A 12,500-nucleotide genomic window follows, 5' to 3' on the forward strand; every position below is an offset into this window, starting at 1 on the left:
CTTGCCGCTATGATTTCCGGCGGGGTAGACCTGGCCGCAACCTCACCCCCCTTCTCCCTCCCCCCGCGCCCCCCCCGCGCCCCCCCGCCGATTTGCCAGGGAGGGTGGACCTGGCGACAGCCCCGCCGCTATGTTTTTAATCATCACACACGCGCAAATTAAAACTCCTGGCCCTGGAAATGACTTCCGCCGATGTGTGTGTCCATTGAGCGTTGATTGCTCTTAGCGTAGCAACAAACTGTAATACATGAATTAAAACTGAATGAAGAGGATTCATCCCAATTCGATTCTTAATTCAAAGGTAGTTAGCTAGTGGGGTTTTTTGTTTTGTTTTTTTTTTTTTTTTTTTTTTTTTTTTTACTCATAAACAAATGAACTTCATCAGCTAATTGTCTAGTGACAATGAATTAACTAAGTAACGAATTCAAAGATAACCATTTAGCTTACCTCGTCGAGGATGCCGCCTGGCCGCAGAATCTTCCGAGCAAACAAAAACACGCGCATGCCGCTTGCACCCCGTTCCTCTTTTCTTATTGTTCCTTTGCCCGCCCAAACCTTGCAAACAGACGCCTGCTGCGGGCCCTGGGTCCGTTGCCCCTCTCCGCCGTCACCCCGACAACGGGTTCATTGTGACGCAGGCCGTCCCCCGCCCAAACCTTGGAAACCCAGGCCTGCTGCGGGCCCTGGGTCCGTTGCCCCTCTCTGTCGTCACCCCGACAACGACTTCCCTGTGACGCAGGCCGCCCCCTGACCAAACCTTGCAAACCCAGGCCTGCTGCGGGCCCGGGGTTTTGTTCCCCTCTCCACCGTCACCCCGACAACGACTTCCCTGTGACGCAGGCCGTCCCCCGCCAAAACCTTGAAAACTCAGGCCTGCTATGGGCCCGGGGTCTCTTGCCCCTCTCCGCCGTCACCCCGACAACGGGTTCATTGCGACGCAGGCCGCCCCTGACCAAACCTAGAAAACCCAGGCCTGCTGCGGGCCCTGGGTCCGTTGCCCCTCTCCGCCGTCACCCCGACAACGGGTTCATTGTGACGCAGGCCGTCCCCCGCCCAAACCTTGCAAACCCAGGCCTGCTATGGGCCCGGGGTCTTTTGCCCGTCTCCACCGTCACCCCGACAACGGGTTCATTGTGACGCAGGCCCCCCCCCGACAAAACCTTGCAAACCCAGGCCTGCTGCGGGCCTGGGGTTTGTTGCCCCCCTCCTCCGTCACCCCGACATCGGCTTCCTTGGGCAGTACCTGATCGCAGTACCTGATTGGGTGCAGGACCCTCCCGACTTAGCCGAACGGCCCTGAGGACGAGGAGCTGCTTCGCTGCTCCTTTCCAGGGAATGGGGTCGACTGGGAGCTGACACGAGCGCATCACACGGACACACGCATGCATGGGGCGCATCGACGCGGCCGATGACACGGGCTGCAAGACAACAAGGTGGCGTTATCAACACAGTTGCAAACCTTTTCTTGTCCCTTCCTGGCTTTCGGACTCCTCACCCACTGCCGCCCTCCGCTGCAGGCCCACGGTCCGTTGCCCCTCTCCGCCGTCACCCCGACAACGGGTTCATTGTGACGCAGGCCGTCCCCCGCCGAAACCTTGCAAACCCAGGCCCGCTGCGAGCCTGGGGACCGTTGCCCCTCTCCGCTGTCACCCCGACAACGGGTTCATTGTGACACAGGTCGCCCCCGCCCAGACCTTGCAAACGGACGCCTGCTGCGGGCCCTGGGTCCGTTGCCCCTCTCCGCCCTCACCCCGACAACGGGTTCATTGTGACGCAGGCCGCCCCTGACCAAACCTTTAAAACCCAGGCCTGCTGCGGGCCTGGGGACCGTTGCCCCTCTCCGCTGTCACCCCGACAACGGGTTCATTGTGACGCAGGCCGCCCCTGACCAAACCTTGAAAACCCAGGCCCGGTGCGGGCCCGGGGTTTTGTTCCCCTCTCCGCCGTCACCCCGACAACGACTTCCCTGTGACGCAGGCCGTCCCCTGCCCAAACCTTGAAAACCCAGGCCTGCTATGGGCCCGGGGTCCGTTGCCCCTCTCCACCGTCACCCCGACAACGGGTTCATTGTCACGCAGGTCCCCCCCCGACAAAACCTTGCAAACCCAGGCCTGCTGCGGGCCCGGGGTTTGTTGCCCCCCTCCTCCGTCACCCCGACATCGGCTTCCTTGGGCAGTACCTGATCGCAGTACCTGATTGGGTGCAGGACCCTCCCGACTTAGCAGAACGGCCCTGAGGACGAGGAGCTACTTCGCTGCTCCTTTCCAGGGAATGGGGTCGACTGGGAGCCGACACGAGCGCATCACACGGACACACGCAGGCATGGGGCGCATCGACGCGGCCGATGACGCGGGCTGCAAGACAACAAGGCGGCATTATCAACACAGTTGCAAACCTTTTCTTGTCCCTTCCTGGCTTTCGGACTCCTCACCCACTGCCGCCCTCCGCTGCAGGCCCACGGTCCGTTGTCCCTCTCCTCCGTCACCCCGACAAGGGGTTCATTGTGACGCAGGCCGCCCCCGCCCAAAACTTGCAAGCCCAGGCCTTCTGCGGGCCTGGAGTTTGTTGCCCCTCTCCGCCGTCACCCCGACAACGGGTTCATTGTGACACAGGTCGACCCCGCCCAGACCTTGCAAACGGACGCCTGCTGCGGGCCCTGGGTCCGTTGCCCCTCTCCGCCGTCACCCCGACAACGGGTTCATTGTGACGCAGGCCGCCCCTGACCAAACCTTGAAAACCCAGGCCTGCTGCGGGCCTGGGGACCGTTGCCCCTCTCCGCTGTCACCCCGACAACGGGTTCATTGTGACGCAGGCCGCCCCTGACCAAACCTTGAAAACCCAGGCCCGGTGCGGGCCCGGGGTTTTGTTCCCCTCTCCGCCGTCACCCCGACAACGGCTTCCTTGTGACGCAGGCCGTCCCCCGCCCAAACCTTGCAAACCCAGGCCTGCTGCGGGCCCTGGGTCCGTTGCCCCTCTCCGCCGTCACCCCGACAACAGGTTCATTGTGACGCAGGCCGCCCCCGACAAAACCTTGCAAACCCAGGCCTGCTGCGGGCCCTGGGTCCGTTGCCCCTCTCCGCCCTCACCCCGACAACGGGTTCATTGTGACGCAGGCCGTCCCCCGCCGAAACCTTGGAAACCCAGGCCTGCTGCGGGCCCTGGGTCCGTTGCCCCTCTCCGTCGTCACCCCGACAACGACTTCCCTGTGACGCAGGCCGCCCCCTGACCAAACCTTGCAAACCCAGGCCTGCTGCGGGCCCGGGGTTTTGTTCCCCTCTCCGCCGTCACCCCGACAACGACTTCCCTGTGACGCAGGCCGTCCCCCGCCAAAACCTTGAAAACTCAGGCCTGCTATGGGCCCGGGGTCTCTTGCCCCTCTCCGCCGTCACCCCGACAACGGGTTCATTGTGACGCAGGCCGTCCCCCGCCCAAACCTTGCAAACCCAGGCCTGCTATGGGCCCGGGGTCTTTTGCCCGTCTCCACCGTCACCCCGACAACGGGTTCATTGTGACGCAGGCCCCCCCCCGACAAAACCTTGCAAACCCAGGCCTGCTGCGGGCCTGGGGTTTGTTGCCCCCCTCCTCCGTCACCCCGACATCGGCTTCCTTGGGCAGTACCTGATCGCAGTACCTGATTGGGTGCAGGACCCTCCCGACTTAGCCGAACGGCCCTGAGGACGAGGAGCTGCTTCGCTGCTCCTTTCCAGGGAATGGGGTCGACTGGGAGCTGACACGAGCGCATCACACGGACACACGCATGCATGGGGCGCATCGACGCGGCCGATGACACGGGCTGCAAGACAACAAGGTGGCGTTATCAACACAGTTGCAAACCTTTTCTTGTCCCTTCCTGGCTTTCGGACTCCTCACCCACTGCCGCCCTCCGCTGCAGGCCCACGGTCCGTTGCCCCTCTCCTCCGTCACCCCAACAACGGGTTCATTGTGACACAGGTCGCCCCCGCCCAGACCTTGCAAACGGACGCCTGCTGCGGGCCCTGGGTCCGTTGCCCCTCTCCGCCGTCACCCCAACAACGGGTTCATTGTGACGCAGGCCGCCCCTGACCAAACCTTGAAAACCCAGGCCTGCTGCGGGCCTGGGGACCGTTGCCCCTCTCCGCTGTCACCCCGACAACGGGTTCATTGTGACGCAGGCCGCCCCTGACCAAACCTTGAAAACCCAGGCCCGGTGCGGGCCCGGGGTTTTGTTCCCCTCTCCGCCGTCACCCCGACAACGACTTCCCTGTGACGCAGGCCGTCCCCTGCCCAAACCTTGAAAACCCAGGCCTGCTATGGGCCCGGGGTCCGTTGCCCCTCTCCACCGTCACCCCGACAACGGGTTCATTGTCACGCAGGTCCCCCCCGACAAAACCTTGCAAACCCAGGCCTGCTGCGGGCCCGGGGTTTGTTGCCCCCCTCCTCCGTCACCCCGACATCGGCTTCCTTGGGCAGTACCTGATCGCAGTACCTGATTGGGTGCAGGACCCTCCCGACTTAGCAGAACGGCCCTGAGGACGAGGAGCTACTTCGCTGCTCCTTTCCAGGGAATGGGGTCGACTGGGAGCCGACACGAGCGCATCACACGGACACACGCAGGCATGGGGCGCATCGACGCGGCCGATGACGCGGGCTGCAAGACAACAAGGCGGCATTATCAACACAGTTGCAAACCTTTTCTTGTCCCTTCCTGGCTTTCGGACTCCTCACCCACTGCCGCCCTCCGCTGCAGGCCCACGGTCCGTTGTCCCTCTCCTCCGTCACCCCGACAAGGGGTTCATTGTGACGCAGGCCGCCCCCGCCCAAAACTTGCAAGCCCAGGCCTTCTGCGGGCCTGGAGTTTGTTGCCCCTCTCCGCCGTCACCCCGACAACGGGTTCATTGTGACACAGGTCGACCCCGCCCAGACCTTGCAAACAGACGCCTGCTGCGGGCCCTGGGTCCGTTGCCCCTCTCCGCCGTCACCCCGACAACGGGTTCATTGTGACGCAGGCCGCCCCTGACCAAACCTTGAAAACCCAGGCCTGCTGCGGGCCTGGGGACCGTTGCCCCTCTCCGCTGTCACCCCGACAACGGGTTCATTGTGACGCAGGCCGCCCCTGACCAAACCTTGAAAACCCAGGCCCGGTGCGGGCCCGGGGTTTTGTTCCCCTCTCCGCCGTCACCCCGACAACGGCTTCCTTGTGACGCAGGCCGTCCCCCGACCAAACCTTGCAAACCCAGGCCCGCTGCGGGCCCTGGGTCCGTTGCCCCTCTCCGCCGTCACCCCGACAACAGGTTCATTGTGACGCAGGCCGCCCCCGACAAAACCTTGCAAACCCAGGCCTGCTGCGGGCCCTGGGTCCGTTGCCCCTCTCCGCCCTCACCCCGACAACGGGTTCATTGTGACGCAGGCCGCCCCTGACCAAACCTTGAAAACCCAGGCCTGCTGCGGGCCCTGGGTCCGTTGCCCCTCTCCGCCGTCACCCCGACAACGGGTTCATTGTGACGCAGGCCGTCCCCCGCCGAAACCTTGGAAACCCAGGCCTGCTGCGGGCCCTGGGTCCGTTGCCCCTCTCCGTCGTCACCCCGACAACGACTTCCCTGTGACGCAGGCCGCCCCCTGTCCAAACCTTGCAAACCCAGGCCTGCTGCGGGCCCGGGGTTTTGTTCCCCTCTCCGCCGTCACCCCGACAACGACTTCCCTGTGACGCAGGCCGTCCCCCGCCAAAACCTTGAAAACTCAGGCCTGCTATGGGCCCGGGGTCTCTTGCCCCTCTCCGCCGTCACCCCGACAACGGGTTCATTGTGACGCAGGCCCCCCCCCGCCCAAACCTTGCAAACCCAGGCCTGCTATGGGCCCGGGGTCTTTTGCCCGTCTCCACCGTCACCCCGACAACGGGTTCATTGTGACGCAGGCCCCCCCCCGACAAAACCTTGCAAACCCAGGCCTGCTGCGGGCCCGGGGTTTGTTGCCCCCCTCCTCCGTCACCCCGACATCGGCTTCCTTGGGCAGTACCTGATCGCAGTACCTGATTGGGTGCAGGACCCTCCCGACTTAGCCGAACGGCCCTGAGGACGAGGAGCTGCTTCGCTGCTCCTTTCCAGGGAATGGGGTCGACTGGGAGCTGACACGAGCGCATCACACGGACACACGCATGCATGGGGCGCATCGACGCGGCTGATGACACGGGCTGCAAGACAACAAGGCGGCGTTATCAACACAGTTGCAAACCTTTTCTTGTCCCTTCCTGGCTTTCGGACTCCTCACCCACTGCCGCCCTCCGCTGCAGGCCCACGGTCCGTTGCCCCTCTCCTCCGTCACCCCGACAACGGGTTCATTGTGATGCAGGCCGCCCCCGCCCAAACCTTGCAAGCCCAGGACTGCTGCGGGCCTGGGGTTTGTTGCCCCTCTCCTCCGTCACCCCGACAACGGGTTCATTGTGACGTAGGCCGCCCCCGCCCAAGTTTAGCAAACGCACGGCTGCTGCAGGCCGTGGGTCCGTTGTCCATCTCCGCCGTCACCCTGAAAACGGCTTCCTTGTGATGCAGGTCGCCCCCGACCAAACCTTGCAAACCCAGGCCCGCTGCAGGCCCTGGGTCCATTGCCCCTCTCTGCCGCCACCCCGACAACGGCTTCCTTGTGACCCAGGCTGCCGCCGCCCAAACCCTGCAAACCCAGGCCTGCTGCGGGCCCGGGATCCGTTGCCCCTCTCCGTCGTCACCCTGAAAACGGATTCATTGTGACGCAGGCCGTTCCCCGCCGAAACCCTGCAACCCGAGGGCCGCTGAGGGCCCGGCTTATGTTATCCCGTCTCCGCCGTCATGCCGACAACGCGTTCATTGTGATGCAGGCCGTCCCTCCACTCACGCTGCACCCCGTGACCTGCTGCGATCCTAGCTGCCGTTACCCTGTCTCCACCCTCATGCCCTCAACAGGTACATTGCGATGCAGGTTGCCCCCGCCCAAAGCCCGCACCCCGTGGCCCGCAGCGAGCCCGGCCGCCATTACCCCATCTCCACTGTCACCCTGGCAACAGGTCCATTGTGACACAGGTTTCCCCTATGAGCCCAGCCGCCGTTCTTTGTCTCCACCGCACCTCCCCCCATCCCCCCGACAACCCCACATACTACTCACTGTGATATAGGCTATTCCCCTCCCCGCCCCAGCCCTGCACCCTGTGGCTTGCTGCAAACCCGGCCGCCATTAATCCCTCTCCACCGTCACCCCGATAAAAGGTTCATTGTGACACATGCTGCCTATTGGAGCCTGGCTGCCCTTCCCTGTCTCCGCCGCGCCCACCCCCTCCCCAAACCCCACCGCCCCCCCACCCCGTGCCTCAACCCCCCCCCCCGCCCGCCAGCCTCCCTTCTCTGCCCCACCCCTCCTCGTCGGCCTCGCACACGGTTCACTGTGACACAGGAACACACACACCCCCCCACCCCCCCCCCCCGATTCCTGGACCGTGTGGCTTGCTTCCTTGCCCAGCCGCCCCTACGGGAAGTTGAAGCGGGGAGACTTTAGGACCCAGCGCCGTCTCTGTCTCCTCACTCCTGTCCCTGCCCACCGTTGCCGGCTTTGCCACCGCCGCGGGGAGACTTTAGGACCCAGCGGCGTCTCTGTCTCCTCACTCCTGTCCCTGCCCACCGTTGCCGGCTTTGCCACCGCCGCGGGGAGACTTTAGGACCCAGCGGCGTCTCTTCCTGTTTCCCAGCCGCGCGGCAGAAGGGAGTCCCGGCGCCGTGCAGTCTCGACCCCGGGCTCCCGGGGCACAAGCCCGTGCTCCTGCCCCGACTCCCGCGTTTCTTTCTCAGTCAGTCACTCGCCCTGCTGCAGTCCTGCCTGCCGCCCGCCCCCCCTTGTACTCCACCTGCTGCCACGAGTTGAAAAACAAACGAACGCTGAGCCGGGGGTGGGGGTGGGGGTGGGGGTGTGTGTGGGGGGGAAGGGATAAAAGCCCAAAACCCCCAAAACTCTCTCAACTGACCTAAACAGAAATCTTTGTCAAAAGGGAAACCATCTCTTCTTCAGCCTACCTTTCCACCAGACTCCGGCTCGCCGACCGCCCTGTTGCCTTCCCTTGTGCCAGACCACCCCCCTCCTTTCCCCTGCCGCTGCTGGCGCCACAAATGAGCCCGTGACCCTTGGCTAGGCGGGAAATGCCGCCCACTCCTCCCTGAAGGAGGATCCAGCTACCTCTCTGCGCCTTCCCCCGCCCCCCCTCCTCGGGGGCGCCAGACAGACTGCTTGGAGAGGAGAAGCACCTGACCTCCTCAGGGCGGGAGAGAGAGGAAGGGGGGGGGGGGTGGGCGGGGGGGGTGGTGCTCGCGCGCTTATCTGTGTGTATGTCTGTTTGGGGGGGGAAGCATGTATGTCTGAGTTGGCACCTGCAGACACATTTACAGCTGGTCAACGTATTTTATTCCCGGGAAATGAAGAAATAAATTCAAGCCGGAAAATAAAATTCCAAAAAAAACAACGGTAAAAAGTTTGGGGGGGGGGGGAGGAGAAGGAGTAGGGGGAGGAGGAGGAAGAAAAGAAAAGGAAAAATAAACCCTCGAGGCGCGGACTTGGCAGTGGGGCACCCCATCCGGAAGCAGAGACTCCTAACTCTCGAAAAAGTTGGGGTACGGGGTGAAAAGGTGCGTGGAAAGGTTGGTTTTACGCACAACCAGCTACAGCGGGTGCCACCAGGTGTCCACGGCTGCGAAAGTGTCGCCAGGTCTACCCGGCTCCGCAGCGCCACCCGGTCTCCCGGGCTCCGGCATTGTAGCCAGGTCTACCTGGCTCCGCAACGCCACCCGGCCTCCCGGGCTCTGGCGGTGTTCGCCAGGCCTACCGTGCTCCGCAGCGCCACCCGGTCTCCCGGGCTCCGGCGGTGTTTGCCCGGTCTACCCGGCTCCGCAGAACCACCCGATCTCCCTTTCCCCGCTCCGGCGGTGTTTGCCAGGCCTACCCGGCTCCGCGGCGCCACCCGGCCTCTCCGGCTCTGGCGGTGTTTGCACGGTCTACCCGGCTCCGATGAACCACCCGGTCCCCCTTCCCCGCTCCGGCGGTGCCGCCAGGCCTTCCCGGCTCCGCAGCGCCACCCTGCCCCTCCGGCTCCGGCGGTGTTTGCCCGGTCTACCCTGCTCCGCAGAACCTCCCGGTCCCCATTCCCCGCTCCGGCGGTGCCGCCAGGACTACCCGGCTCCGCAGCGCCACCCGGCCTCTCCGGCTCTGGCGGTGTTGGCCCGGTCTACCCGGCTCCGCAGAACCACCCGGTCCCCATTCCCCGCTCTGGCGGTGCCGCCATGCCTACCCGGCTCCGCAGCGCCACCCGGCCTCTCCGGCTCTCGCGGTGTTTGCCCGGTCTACCCCGCTCCGCAGAACCACCTGGTCTCCCTTTACGGCTCCGGCGGTGCCGCCGGGCGTACCCGGCTCCGCGGCGCCACCCGGCCTCTCCGGCTCTGGCGGTGTTTGCACGGTCTACCCGGCTCCGATGAACCACCCGGTCCCCCTTCCCCGCTCCGGCGGTGCCGCCGGGCGTACCCGGCTCCGCAGCGCCACCCGGCCTCCCGGGCTCCGGCGGTGTTAGCCCGGTCTACCCGGCTCCGCAGAACCACCCCGTCCCCCTTCCCTGCTCCGGCGGTGCCGCCAGGCCTTCCCGGCTCCGCAGCGCCACCCTGCCCCTCCGGCTCCGGCGGTGTTTGCCCGGTCTACCCTGCTCCGCAGAACCTCCCGGTCCCCATTCCCCGCTCCGGCGGTGCCGCCAGGACTACCCGGCTCCGCAGCGCCACCCGGCCTCTCCGGCTCTGGCGGTGTTGGCCCGGTCTACCCGGCTCCGCAGAACCACCCGGTCCCCATTCCCCGCTCTGGCGGTGCCGCCATGCCTACCCGGCTCCGCAGCGCCACCCGGCCTCTCCGGCTCTCGCGGTGTTTGCCCGGTCTACCCCGCTCCGCAGAACCACCTGGTCTCCCTTTACGGCTCCGGCGGTGCCGCCAGGCCTACCCGGCTCCGCAGCGCCGCACGGCCTCCCGGGCTCTGGCGGTGTTAGCCCGGTCTACCCGGCTCCGCAGAACCACCCGGTCCTCCTTTTCTGCTCCGGCGGTGCCGCCAGGCCTTCCCGGCTCCGCAGCGCCACCCTGCCCCTCCGGCTCCGGCGGTGTTTGCCCGGTCTACCCTGCTCCGCAGAACCTCCCGGTCCCCATTCCCCGCTCCGGCGGTGCCGCCAGGCCTACCCGGCTCTGCAGCGCCACCCGGCCTCTCCGGCTCTCGCGGTGTTGGCCCGGTCTACCCCGCTCCGCAGAACCACCTGGTCTCCCTTCACGGCTCCGGCGGTGCCGCCAGGCCTTCCCGGCTCCGCAGCGCCACCCGGCCTCCCGGGCTCCGGTGGTGTTAGCCCGGTCTACCCGGCTCCGCAGAACCACCCGGTCCTCCTTCCCCGCTCCGGCGGTGCCGCCAGGCCCACTCGGCTCTGCAGCTCCACCCGGCCTCTCCGGCTCTGGCGGTGTTGGCCCGGTCTACCCCGCTCCGCAGAACCACCTGGTCTCCCCGGCTCCGGCGGTGCCGCCAGGCCTACCCGGCTCCGCAGCGCCACCGTCTCCCGAGCTCTGGCGGTGTTGGCCAGCTCTTCCCGTATGCGCAGCACCACCCATTTTCTCTTTTCCGGTTCGGCGGTACCACCAGGCCTCCCCTTCTCCGGAGCGCTACCACCCGTTCTCCCTTTACGGCTCCGGCGGTGTCGCCAGGCCTACCCGGCTCTGCAGCGCCACCCGGCCTCCTGGGCTCCGGCGGTGTTAGCCAGGTCTACCGGGTTCCGTAGCGCCACCCGGTCACCCGTTCCCGCTCCTGCGGTGTAGCCAGGTCTACCCGTCTCCGCAGCGCCACCCGGTCTTGCGGTCTCCGTCGCTGTTGGTCAGGTCTACCCGTCTCCGCAGCGCCACCCGGTCTCCCGCGTTGTTTGCCAGGTCTACCCTGCTCCGCAGCGCCACCCGGTTTCCTCCTCGCTCTGGCGGAGCCGCCGTGCCTTCCCGGCTCCGAGATGCCGCCGGGTCTATTTATTTGCTCCGCCAGGTCCACCCTGCTCTGCATCGTTTCGCGGTCTACCCGGCACCGGCATGACGAGCCTTACGGACCTTCGGGGTAGACCTGTGCTCCCTGCGGCTGCCTTGGTGTTTTCGAAGGGGTCGCTGTTTCGCGCTGCCTCCAGTTGCGTCATCGTAGAAAGCGGCAGCAGTACAGCGCCACCCCGGTAAAGTCCATAGTCGCTCTCTTGAAAGCGAAACCGGGCGTGGACTTAGTTTTACATACTATAGGGGCGAGCGGTGACTCGCGCTTGCAGCTGAGCTCGTGAGCGGCTGCAATGCCCGCGGCGCGGCCGGTGTTAAGTGGGGCGCTGGTCGGCCGTTGAGGTGGCTCTTGTCCCGGTGGTGGCTCAAATTGCCTGCTTGCTCGGCACGGTTGCTCTCTCGCGCTGCTATGCCAAACCCCCACCCCAGCACAGTCGAGAGACCCGGGGAAAGTTGGAGAACGGTCGCAACCGCTGTCCGTTGCATGCCTGGCACCGGTGTTGAGGGTTTGGCTTGAAGCCGAGTTCACCCCGGGCAGAGCTTGATGCTTGGTGGCGGTCGCCAGGCACTCGAACGCTGTGGGGGGGAGACTAGCCTGCCCCAGTGGCTTTTCTCTCTCCCTTCTCCTCCGTTGGGTCCCTTGGGATGACCCCGCTGATTTTGGGCAAAAAGGTGAACCAGGACGAGAATTTGCCCCCCCCGATGGTGTCCAGCCTCCCGTGGCTGCCGCCAGCTCCTTTGAGGGTCTGATCCAAGAGGGAATGGAATGTTTGGCGGTGAGGTGGCGTCGCCTCATCCTTCTTTTCACCCCCACCCCCGGCCTTAAGCTGGGGACGCCTGCGAAGCGGGCAAGAGTAACACACACAGGGGCTGCCGCTCCCGGCGGTTGGCCAGTCCAATGCAGATGAACTCCGGGGGTTGAGAGTCTCGAGCCTGCTCCCGTGGCTTTTGCTGGCTCTCCCCCCCTAGAACGCGTTTTTCTTTCCGGCCTTAAGCTGGAGCCCTGTCCCCCCCTGCACGTCGGGGGGCAGAGCCGGTGCAGCTGCCCGCTGTCATTGGCGGTGAGCTTGAGTCGTGCAGGCGGCCGTAGAGTCTCGAGCCTGCTTCGGCTTTCTCTGGCCTCCCATGCCGAGAGCCCGATGACCAACGGGCGAGGTGTCAGCGGTGCCACCTTGCCTTCTTCCCGGGGGTTTGGCCATGCGTGGGCGGCCCGTGGTGTCTGGCTTGCTCTGGTCTCCCTGGTTGATGTTGGAGGGCTTGGTGTGAAAAAGGAGGTCTGCACCGTCACGGTCGAGGGAGCGGCACCTCGTCCTTTTTTTTTTTTTTTTTTTCCCCTCCGGCCTTAAGCTTGGAGCCCCCCCCGTGCTTTTTTTAGAGGGGGAATCCCGAAAGCGTTTTTTGAGTGGTCCCAGTGGGCTGGCAGCTCAACGCGCAGGGGACCTGGAGGGTGTCGAAGACTCTCCAGAGGCTTGCAC

The sequence above is a fragment of the Colius striatus genome, chromosome 28 (assembly GCF_028858725.1).
Source record: "Colius striatus isolate bColStr4 chromosome 28, bColStr4.1.hap1, whole genome shotgun sequence".
NCBI classification, from domain to species: Eukaryota; Metazoa; Chordata; class Aves; order Coliiformes; family Coliidae; genus Colius; species Colius striatus.